Source organism: Lynx rufus, unplaced genomic scaffold (genome assembly GCF_022079265.1).
Source record: "Lynx rufus isolate CCGP_SWC_20201006 ecotype Redwood Valley unplaced genomic scaffold, mLynRuf1.p SCAF_4, whole genome shotgun sequence".
Classification (NCBI taxonomy): Eukaryota; Metazoa; Chordata; class Mammalia; order Carnivora; family Felidae; genus Lynx; species Lynx rufus.
The window spans coordinates 162,786,452-162,797,805 of record NW_025814856.1 but is presented as its reverse complement, the minus strand read 5'-3'; the positions used below and the strand labels follow the sequence as shown (position 1 = coordinate 162,797,805).

The following is an 11,354-nucleotide window of genomic DNA, read 5'->3' as shown; positions in this document are numbered from 1 at the left end:
GGGGGTATAGCTCAGTGGTAGAGCATTTGACTGCAGATCAAGAGGTCCCTGGTTCAAATCCAGGTGCCCCCTTCGAGAGCATGCTTTTTTCCTCCTTGAAGTGAAATGACGAAATCAAGTTGTATGGACACCAAACTCTAGTTCCCTTCACAGGACGAGGCAGGTAGAGTCTACGAGCCAGCACATTTATGGCCACGTCATAGATGCAGGGGCCAGTCAGGCTCTCAGCACCACCTTGAAGACCAAGGACAAGACCGAATCTATCCCCAGTGCCCTCTCTGAGGGTCTGTTTCCCCAGGACCACAATGGTACCAATTTCAGTAGCATCCAGGGTCCAGTCCAGAAACAAAAGCTGCCTCCATGATTTGAGCAGAGTATTTGATAGAAATAATCGTAGGAATGTAAGCTGGTGCAGCCACTCTAGAAAACAGTATGGAGGCTCCTCAAAAAACTAAACGCAGAACTACCTATGACCCAGCAACTGCACTACTAGGCATTTATCCACGGGATACAGGTGTGCTGTTTCGAAGGGACACATGCACCCCCATGTTTTTAGCAGCACTATCGACAAGAGCCAAAGGATGGAAAGAGCCCAAATGGCCATCGGTGGATGGATGGATAAAGGACGTGTGGTCTATACGTACGATGGAGTATTACTCGGCAATCAAAAAGAATGAAATCTTGCCATTTGCAACTACAAGGATGGAACTGGAGGGGATGATGGTAAGTGAAATTAGTCACTCAGAGAAAGACAGATATCGTACGACTTCACCCATATGAGGACTTTAAGAGACAAAACAGATCAGTTTAAGGGAAGAGAAAAATAATACAAAAACAGGGAGGGGGACAAAACATCAGAGACTCTTAAATATGAAGAACAAACAGAGGGTTTACTAGAGGGGGCAATGGGCTAAGTGGGTAAGGGGCATTAAGGAATCTACTCCTGAAATCATTGTTGCACTAGATGCTAACTAATTTGGATGTAAATTTAGAAATAAATAAATAAAATTTAAAAATTTTAAAAAAATAATAGTAATCGTTAACCAGTGCATCAGGGCCCAAAAGCTGCTGCAGCCAAAGACCACGAGCTGGGAAGCTTAGAACAACAGAAATGTATTGTGTCACAGCCCTGGGGGCCCGGAGTCTGAAACCAAGGTGTGGGCAGGGCTGTGTCCTCTCTGAAGAGGACGGTCCTCCCTCGTGTCTTCTAGCTTTCCGTGTCCGGTGGCAGTTCTTCGAGTTCCTTGGCTTGGGGACACACCGCCGCGGTGACGTGTCTCCTCGGGAGGACACAATTCAACCCACAACAACCAGAACTCCGAGAACTCGAAGACAAGAGGCCGCTATCACTCTAGGGCTGGGGGAGCAAACAGAAAAGGAGGAACTTGTTAAATCTCACAGGCTTGGGGAGGATCTCGGTGGGCCCCCGACTCAGATCTCTAAGGAGGCACTGGTGGCCCTGAAGAGTCGGGGCAAGGCTGGTCCCGTGAACGCCAAACCGCAGGTGGCAATCCCGGACGCTCCTGGGACGGACTGTCGCTGCCCGGTGACACCGACAGGAGCCCCAGCGGGCAGAACACGGGCTTCTTCCTTCTCCCACCCTCCGGGCTCCCCCGAAGAGCCCTTCAGGGGAACAATCAGGAAGCCCCCTGGCAAAGGATAAGTGTGGTTTACAGAGTCCCGGAGCCAGCATCGCAGAGAGGGGCCCAGAAAGGGGGACTTGGAACTGAGGGGCCATCATTTCCCCAATCATTTCTTCGGGCGGTTAAAAGGGTTGAATACGTGGAGATCCGAGGCCAGCAGAGGGGCCTGAGCCTGCGTCCGAGGGTAGAGCTCTGACCCCTTCTCCAGTCAGTGTGTCTTCTCCCTTTTTCAGGGTGTTCGTGCTTGGCCAGCCACTGGGCATTTTGATTCTCGGTTTGCAGGTGCTCAGCACAAAACCCACAAGACGGATGTTCCGAGAGATCCTCCCGGCTGTCGGGGAATGCCGCCCAAGTTGCTGCCCTCAACCCGGGAGTTGTGAGTGAAAGCTGCTGCTTCGCAGGCAGGGAGAGGAGTGAGCGGTAAAGCAGGTCTGGCCACTCAGCCAACCGTGCTGAAGAGGCACCCGGAGCCTAAGCCCTGGGTGCGGCTGTGGAGGCAAAGGGTGTTCATTGGGCCTTACTGGTATAGTGGGGGGTATAGCTCAGGGGTAGAGCATTTGACTGCAGATCAAGAGGTCCCCAGTTCAAATCTGGGTGCCCCCTAGCGTTTTGGTCACCAGGGGTGGTAAAGAAGTTCTAATTTCCTCTCCTCTTGCCGAAGCTGGTTTCTGAGTTTTCCTGCAAAGAGTGCAGAAGCAGAGATCACACACACCAAAGCGGGCAGCTCTGCTCAGGTGATGTGTTTGTCCCCTCCTCCCATCTTCCCACACGCCCCTCAGCTGGTCCCCGCACTCTCCAGGGTGCACTTGGTCTCCTGGCTGAGGGCGAGGACTCTGTCCTTTGCAGGTAGCCAGAGGGAAATGTGAGATCACCCAGAAAGGGACAATATTTTGACTGTTGGGTGATTTCTCAGCAGTTGCAGAGGAAGCCAGAAGACAGCACAATAACACATTCCGTATGTTGAGAGGGAATCACAGTCAGCTTTGAATTCTATTCCCAGCCAAACTATTCTTCAAGAACATACAAAAGCTGAGAGAGTTTCCTGCCAACAGACCCTCGCTAAGGCAAATTTTAAATATCTACTTTAGAGAAAAGAAAAATGATCCCAGAATGGGAGGTCTAAGATCTAAGAAGGAATGTTAAACAAAGAAATGATAAGATATGTAAATAAATCTAAAAATCATTGACCATTTAAAGCAATACTAAGATCTAATTTATAGTTTTTTTTAAAAGATAAAACAAAAATACTGGTTAATAATAACATATAAAGAATGGAGTCATAAGAGTTAAAGTGTCTTTATGTAATTTGGGAGGAAGATAAAGATGTTGACTAACTTTAGAATTTTAAGATTTGAATACAGAAATTTCTAGTATATCATTTCAAAAGTTGTGATTTGGGGGCGCCTGGGTGGCTCAGTCGGTTAAGCTTCCGACTTCAGCTCAGGTCATGATCTCGCAGTTTGTGGGTTTGAGGCCCACCTCGGGCTCTGTGCTGATGGCCTGGAGTCTTCTTCGGATTCTGCGTCTCCCTCTCTCTCTGCCCCTCCCCCGCTTGTGCTCTGTCCCTCTCTGTCTCTCAGAAATGAATACATGTTAAAAAAAGAATTGTTCTTAAGAGTGATTTTGCCAAGCAAAAGGGGATAAAAGAATGGAGGGTACATGCTACTCATGTTGCTAACCACGCATTAATTCTAATAATTCATTTGTTGATTCTTTTAATTTCCTATGTATATACTCGTATCATCTAAGTAGTTTGGAAGTTTTATTTCCCTTGTTCCAATCCTTACTTTTTGTTTTTCTACCTTTTCATACTGACTAGGACCTCCAGTATAATGTTGAATAGGATGTTGATAGCAGATATCTTGACTCATTCTGATTTCAAATGAAAAGTTCTCAACATTTCACCATTAAGTACCTATTGTGAACTATACTTTTAATAAGTGGTCTTTATCAAATTAAGGAATTTTCTATTTCTAGTTTAAAAGAATTCTTTTTATCATGGATTGATGTGAAATTTTATCAACCCTCCCCTTTGATCCATTGAGATAATCATACGATTTTCCTCTTTTAGTCTATTTACATAGTGAACTTCACTTATTGCTTTTTCTAAAATTAAACACACTTTGCATTTCCGATATAAATCCAACTTGGTCATGAAGTCCTACCCTTTTTATATATTTGTGAATTGGGTTAGATAATAATTTATTTAATTTCTTATACCTATATTTTATGAGATTGGTCTATGAATTTTTTATACCATCCTCGTTGGGTTTTGGTATTAAGATTGTGCTAGTCTCACAAAAGGAGTTGTAGAATGTATCTACCTTTTCTATTCTCAGATTTTTATGTAAAAATAGTTATTGCTTATTTAAGTATGAGACAAAACTCGCCAGTAAAACCATCTCGTCTGAATTTTTTTATCAAAAGATTTCAAATAACAGTTTGAATAAAAGAACTATTTAAAAACTTAGATGACTGACTATTCAGTTTTTCTATTTTTTCTTGTGTCAGCTTTGTTAAGTTGTAGTATTTTTAAGTCCTTGATCAATTTCAACAAAGTCCTTGGACTTTGCAAAGTCCTTGGACTCTTAAGACATAATGCATGGGTTCAAATTCTGGGTTCTAACAAGAGGGGCCTTGGCGAAATTGATAAACTCTCTCAGCCTCAGTTTTGCCATATATAAAATGGGCATGATAATAGAAATGAGTACAATGATAGTGCCTAGTTTGTGGAGAGGTTACAAAAATTAGATAAATTAATAATCTTTAAAGTACATAAAATCATGCCTGCCTCACAGTAAGTTCTTTGTTTATGCTTATTAGATTTAAAAATTTTGTATATATTAATTTTTCATAGTGCTCATTAAAGTCTAAAGAATCTGCAGTTTTTCTTTTTTGATTTATAATATTGCTTTATCTTTTTCTGCTTTCTTCTTTTTCTTAACAGTTTCACCAGAGGTTAATCCATCTTTCCTTTTCAAAAACCAACTTTGGCCTTGTTAAACCTGTTCACTGTGTGTTTGCTTTCTATTTCATTCATTTCTGTTCTTTTATTTCTTTCTCCTCTCGTAGTGCTCTTTCATCCAGTTTTTTTTTTAACTTCTTGAGATGGATTCTTAGTTTATTTTTAATCTGCTTTTCCAGCATATTGCTCAAAGCTATACGTATTTCTCTAAATGCCAACATAGTGTCCATCAATGGATGAATCAAGAAAATGTTACACATACACAGTGGAATATTATTCAGCCATTAGAAAGAAGGAAATCCTGCCATCTGGTGAAACTGGAGGGAATCGTACTAAGCAAAATAAGCCAGCCAAAAAAAAAAAAAAAAAAAGGTAAGTACCGTATGGTATCACTTATATGTGGAATTTTTTAAAAAGTCAAACTCATAGAAACAGAGAGTAGATTGGGGGTTGCCAGGGGCTGAGGAGTGGAGGAAATGGGGGGATGTTGGTCAAAGGGTAGAAACTCTCAGTTATAAGATAAATAAGTTTCAGAGATCTAATGTACAGCATGGTGAATATAGTTAATAATACTGTACTGTATTCTTGAAAGTTGCTGAGAGTAGATCTTAAGCATCCTCTCTCTCTCTCTCTCACACACACACACACACACACACACACACACACAAAGGTAACTATCTGAGGTGATGGGTGTGTTAATTCACTTGATTGTGGTAACCATTTCACAATCTATACGTAAATCGTATCATTACATTGTACACTTTAAATATATTATGATTCTATCTGTCAGTTGTACCTCAATAAAGCTATGGGGGAAAGAAACTAAACAAAATTTTTAATTATTCATGATGTTTCTGCTCCCTTTTGTTCATTAATGAGAAAGGTATGTAAAAATTTTCCACTCAAATTCTAAATTTATTTCTCTTTGTTATTCTGTCAAGTTTTTGCCTTACATATTTTGAAGCTGTGTTACTAGCAGCATAAAGATTAGGAATTCTTGGGGCGCCTGGGTGGCGCAGTCGGTTAAGCGTCCGACTTCAGCCAGGTCACGATCTCGCGGTCCGTGAGTTCGAGCCCCACGTCAGGCTCTGGGCTGATGGCTCAGAGCCTGGAGCCTGTTTCCGATTCTGTGTCTCCCTCTCTCTCTGCCCCTCCCCCATTCATGCTCTGTCTCTCTCTGTCCCAAAAATAAATAAACGTTGAAAAAAAAAATTAAAAAAAAAAAGATTAGGAATTCTTACATCTTCCTGATAAATTCAGCCTTTGATTATTAATAACTGATCTTGTTGTCTCTTGTAACATTTCGTGTCTTTTTTTTTTTTTTTTTTTTTTTTTGGTGCAAAAAGGTGATTTTATTAAAGCACGAAGACAGGACCCATGGGCCAGAAAAGCTGCACTGGGGTTGTGCAGAGTGACTGCTTAGACACTATGGAGTTGGGGGAGGTAAAGTCAAGAGAAAGTTTCTAAAAGGTATTTCCATATGCTAAAGAGGATTTGCAGATTACTGGAGGCCTAGCTATCGCCAAGCTAAGGTTGTTTTTCCCTCGAGCAAAGCACTATCATTAAGATAGTAGGGGGTTCCTGGAGATTAGGCTACTGATGAGATATTTGTAAACTGATGGAGACTATAAGTTTAACCACTTGTTTTCTGTCCTTTCCTTTGTCCTTGGGCAGCCAGGAGTGCCTGAGGAATATCACATATATCCCACCTGAGTGGGGGGGGGGGGTCGTGCTAGCTTGTGATTGGCCCTCAGCTTCCCTTATGGTTCCTCATTATATTCCCCCTGAAAAATTTTGACCCTTAAATCTTTAAGGTTGTTGAAGGTGAAAGGTCCCATCTTCTGTCGCTTCTTCCTGCTGAGTAGGGGCATAGAGATGTCCCTACCTATGGATCCACATTGGTCAGTCAGGAAATGTACAGGGGAGTTACAAAAGGCAGAGGAAGCTGAATCCAACATGGACAGTAAAGTCGTACCTCTATGGAGAAAGGTCATCTGTCACGGAGAAGTCACTGTAGTGATGGAGTCTGGGACACCGGTGGGGAAATCTGAAGTGGGTGGTCCAAGCGGGTGCTCTTTGATCCTTGAAATCCAGGGTGGGAGCAATATTTCGTGTCTTAAAGTCTATTTTGTCTGCTTTCCTTTTGTTAATATTCTGCAGTCATATATTTTTCATCCTTTTAGGTTTTAATCTTTCTGTAACCTTAGGTCGTAGTTGGTATCTTTTGTAAATAGAATATAGTTTGTCGGTTGCTTTAACCCCAATATGATAATCTTTGTCTTTTTACCTGGGGCACTAAACTTATTTACTTTTAATGTAATTGCTGATGTATTTGTATTCAAATCTACCTCCTTATTTTATGCTTTCAATTTATAGTGTTTATTTATGTTTTTCTCCCTTTCTTTCTTTGTTTGACTGAGATTTTTATAATGCTATTATTTCCCCCTGGTACTTTGAAAAATATAAATGATGTTTCTTCTCCATATGCATAGCTATTTCTCAAAGTATATGGCTAACCAATGGCTTTACCCTCTACACAGGTAATACAAGCATCTTACAATACTTTTAACTCCATTTACTTTCCTCCCAACCTATATGCAGCTTTTGCCTTTTCCATTATTCCATAAGTTGTGTCAACCTCATTATTGTTTTTTTTTTAATACAGTCAACGCTCACTTAGATGTATTCAGATATTTACTGTTTCTCTGCCTCTGTCTTCCTTCCTACATCCATCCTTCCGTCCAAATCATCTCCCTGCTGCTTAGAATATACCGTTTAGAATTTCCTTTAGCGCATGCAGACTGTGGATGAGTTCTTTCCGTTTTTATTTGTCTGAAATTGTCTTACCTTCGACTCATGAAGGATATTTTACCTGAGTACAGAATTTTATGTTAACAGTTATGGTATTTCAGTAGATGCAATTCCACTGCTTTCTGGTTTCCATTGTTGCTCTTGAAAACTCACTGTTGTGTCTCATTGGAACTCATTGAAAGTAATGGGTCTTCTTTTCATGATGTTTGTGAGTTTCTTGTCTCTGATTTTCTGCAATTTTACTACAGTAACTCCTAAGCTGCAAAACTGTCTTAGCCTCTGTCTCCTCAAATATTCCATCTACTTCATTTTCCCTTCCAGGAGTCCATTTCAATGTACATGAGACTTTCTCATTGTATCCTCTAAATTTGTTACTCTCTATTCTGTGTTTGCTATGCTTTTCTCTCTGCATGCTTTCTTATGGACAGTTTTTCGTTCCAATGTTCTAATTCACGATTTTCTCTTTGGCTGAAACTATTCACTGACAGTAACATGGACGTATTCATTGAGGTTTTTGTTTTTAAGTTTATTTATCTATTTTGAGAGACAGAGAGAACCAGTGGGGAAGGGGCAGAGAGAGAGGGGGGGACACAGGATCCAAAGACAGCTCTGTGCTGACAGCAGAAAGCCCACTGAAGGGCTCGAACTCACGAACCATGAGATCATGACCCGAGCTGAAGTCTAACACTTAAGCGACTGAGCCACCTAGGCACCCCCATTGAGATTTTAATTTTAGTTATTGATTTGTAGATATAAAATGTCTATGTTCTCATTTCATATCCTCTTAGTTATTGCTTATGCTTTCCAGCTTCCTACTGAAATTTTCAAGCTTGTCTCTTACCTTCTTGAAAACAGTAAGCATCATCTTTGTATAGTGTGTTTCTGGATGTTCTAATACACAAGTTCCTGTGTTTAGTTCTGCGGCCTGTTCTTTCTATTGATTTTTATTGGTGGTTTTTGCCTCCTTGTGTACATAGTTATTCTTGACTGCCTACTGAACAATGTATTCAGAAATGTGTTTGTGGGACTGATTTGAAGCCAGGTGGAGATGATAATATCCTTCCTTTGTTTTTTGCAGGTATTTGAGGGGCTCTAGCAGTCAGGATACCTTAACATAATTTCAAGGCTTGAGTTTTCTGGGCCATTCGAATGACACAAAGACCAGCTACAAATTCTTGCAGGAGCTATTTTCATTCAGTTTACCCTCTAGGTGGGCCCAGAATTCTGACTTCTATCCCCTGGTCCTGAGAGACTTCCAGAAGTTCACTTAGGCTCTCCCTGCCTCTTCTGGACTGAGGCCCAAAGCAGCTTCTCATGTAGACCTTCTCTTCCTGTTCCCCATTTGTTCTTTAAATTTTTTTTAACATTTATTTATTTTTGACAGACAGAGCGAGACAGAGCAGGAGTGGGGGAGGGGCAGAGAGAGAGGAGGGACACAGAATCCAAAGCAGGCTCCAGGCTCTGAGCTGTCAGCACAGAGCCCGACGCGGGGCTCGAACTCACGAACGGCAAGACCGTGACCTGAGACGAAGTCCCACGCTTAATCAACCTAGCCACCCAGCCGCCCCATGTTTCGCATTTGTTCTGAATCTCCACCCATCTAACTAGTTCGCTATCTAACTAGTTAGTTCCTATCTAACCAGTGAGCTCTTTGAGGCTTTTTGAGTTTTTTAATTTATTTTGACAGAGAGAGAGAGAGAGAGCATGCACGCATGTGTAGGGGAGGGGCAGGGGGGGAGAGAGAGAATCCCAAGCAGGCTCTGCACTGTCAGCACAGAGCCCGATGTGGGGCTCGGGCTCACAGACTGCACGGTCATGACCTGAGCCGAAACCAAGAGTCAGACACTTAACCAGTTGAGCCACCCTGGCGTCCCAAAGCCCTTTGAGGCTTTTAATGAGCTGTTTGGCAATATTTCCCAGCTTCTTTATTTGTCCTCCTAGGAAAGATCGTTTCAAATTACTTTTCTCTTTAAGGAACATGGAGATTGCTCTGCAAGATTCTTTTTTTAATTAATGTTTTTATTTTTTTATTTTTGAGAGAGAGAGAGAGAGAGAGACAGAGTGTGAGCTGGGGGAGGGGCAGAGAGTGTGGGAGACACAGAATCCCAAGCAGACTCCAGGCTCCGAGCTAGCAGCCCAGAGCCCGACGCGGCGCTCGAACTCACGAACGGCGAGGTCATGACCTGAGCCGAAGTCGGAGGCCTAACCGACAGAGCCACCAGGCGCCCCTCTGCAGGATTCTTCATGCCCGTCCTGCGTTTTAAGGAGGGAGCAGGGAGGATGCAGTGGGTCTAAGGCTGTGGTGGAGACAGCACCTCTGAGAAATCCCCAGGGGGAGAACAGAGGCTCTGCTTTTGATATGTTCTCTCATCCGCACAAATTCCCCCCCGGGGGGTAGGAAGACGTATGTCCATCCTGCACACGTGGAGGCAGTAAGAGCAAAGAGAGCGCCTTCTCTCTGGAGATTATAACAAGGTCGAGAAAAATGAGACATCAAGAGAAGGAAAGCGGTGTCCCCCCGCAGGCCATGAAGGTCAAGAGTCCCCAGGTAGGTGGGAGCGGACGGGGCCAATTTCGTCAGCCTCGCCCCCGGATTTGAACCGGGGACCTCTCGATCTGCAGTCAAATGCTCTGCCCCTGAGCTATGCCCCCACCTGCCTATGGCTTCCCATCATCGCCTTTCCACCCAGGCACCGCACTCAGGATCTCTGCGCGCCTGTGTTTTGCTCTCATCGGGACGACTGTGGTTGTTTCTGGGAACCTCACACTCATCCCAGGGAGAGCCTCCTACCGACTCCAAGCCTCGGGGAAGGTGCTCACTGTGTCACTCATTCATTCAAGGACAAAGAACTTTCTGGAGGACATGGACAAGGAGGAGCCCGCTACATGAAGAAGTAGAGGAGGCCAAGGAGGAATAAGGCCAAGGGAGGAGTACGAACAAAGATTTTTGTTTTGTTTTTTAATTTTTTTTTAATGTTCGTTCATTTTTTTTGAGAGAGAGACAGAGCCTGAGCAGGGGAGGGGCGGAGAGAGGGAGACAGCAGAATCGGAAGCAGGCTCCAGGCTCCGAGCTGTAAGTAGGTATAGAGCCCGACGCGGGGCTCGAACTCACGAACCGTGAGATCATGACCCGAGGCAAAGTTGGACGCTTCACTGACTGAGCCACCCAGGTGCCCCAAGAACAAAGAATGTTTTTAATAATTTTTTGTTTTTAGAAAGAGGGTGGGGGAGGGGCAGAGAGAGAGAGACAGACAGACAGACAGACAATCTTAGGCTCCATGCTGAGTGCAGAGCCTGATGCAGGGGTCCATCCCACAACCATGGGATCATGACCTGAGCCAAAATCAACAGTCGGACACTTAGGGCGCCTAGGTGGCTTAGTTGGTTAAGAATCAGACTCCCGATATCGCCTCAGGTCATGATCTCACAGTTCGTGGGTTCGAGCCCTGCATCGGGCTCTGTGCTGACAGCACGGAGTCTGCTTGGGATTCTCTCTCTCTCTCTCTCTCTCTCTCTCTCTCTCTCTCTGCCCTTCCCCCACTTGCTGTCTGTCTCTCCCTCTTTCCCTGTCTCTCAAAATAAACATTAAAAAGAAAAAAGAGTGGGACACTCAACTGAGCCACCTGGCACCCCCAAAAATGTTTTTAAAGATTGGGTCAGGTGTATCTGCACATCAGTGAGGCTGGAGAACGAGGTCACAAGGAAGGTGTGCCAGGAAACATTCTGGAAGTCTAGATTCCTGCTAATGCAGTGAGGGTGCTCCCGGACACTGTCTGTGGGGGACAGCCTGTGGCACAGCATGACCAGCCGTGCCCTCATGGAACCTTCACCGCCACCCTAGAGATGAGGACAGAACAGGACCCAGACACCAGGCGGCAGGCATGAGAATTGCTGGCCTCTTCTTTGAGACTTCACGGCCAAAAGTGACCTCGGCA

General features: G+C 43.8%; 2 non-coding genes across 2 annotated transcripts; both read left to right on the top strand.

Moving 5' to 3' along the window:
* Window positions 1-72, top strand: TRNAC-GCA (transfer RNA cysteine (anticodon GCA)). The gene has a single exon. It is a non-coding gene; the product is annotated as a tRNA-Cys (tRNA).
* A 2,102-nt stretch (window positions 73-2,174) lies between these two features.
* On the top strand, window positions 2,175-2,246 carry TRNAC-GCA (transfer RNA cysteine (anticodon GCA)). Its single transcript has one exon. It is a non-coding gene; the product is annotated as a tRNA-Cys (tRNA).
* Window positions 2,247-11,354: the final 9,108 nt, after the last annotated feature.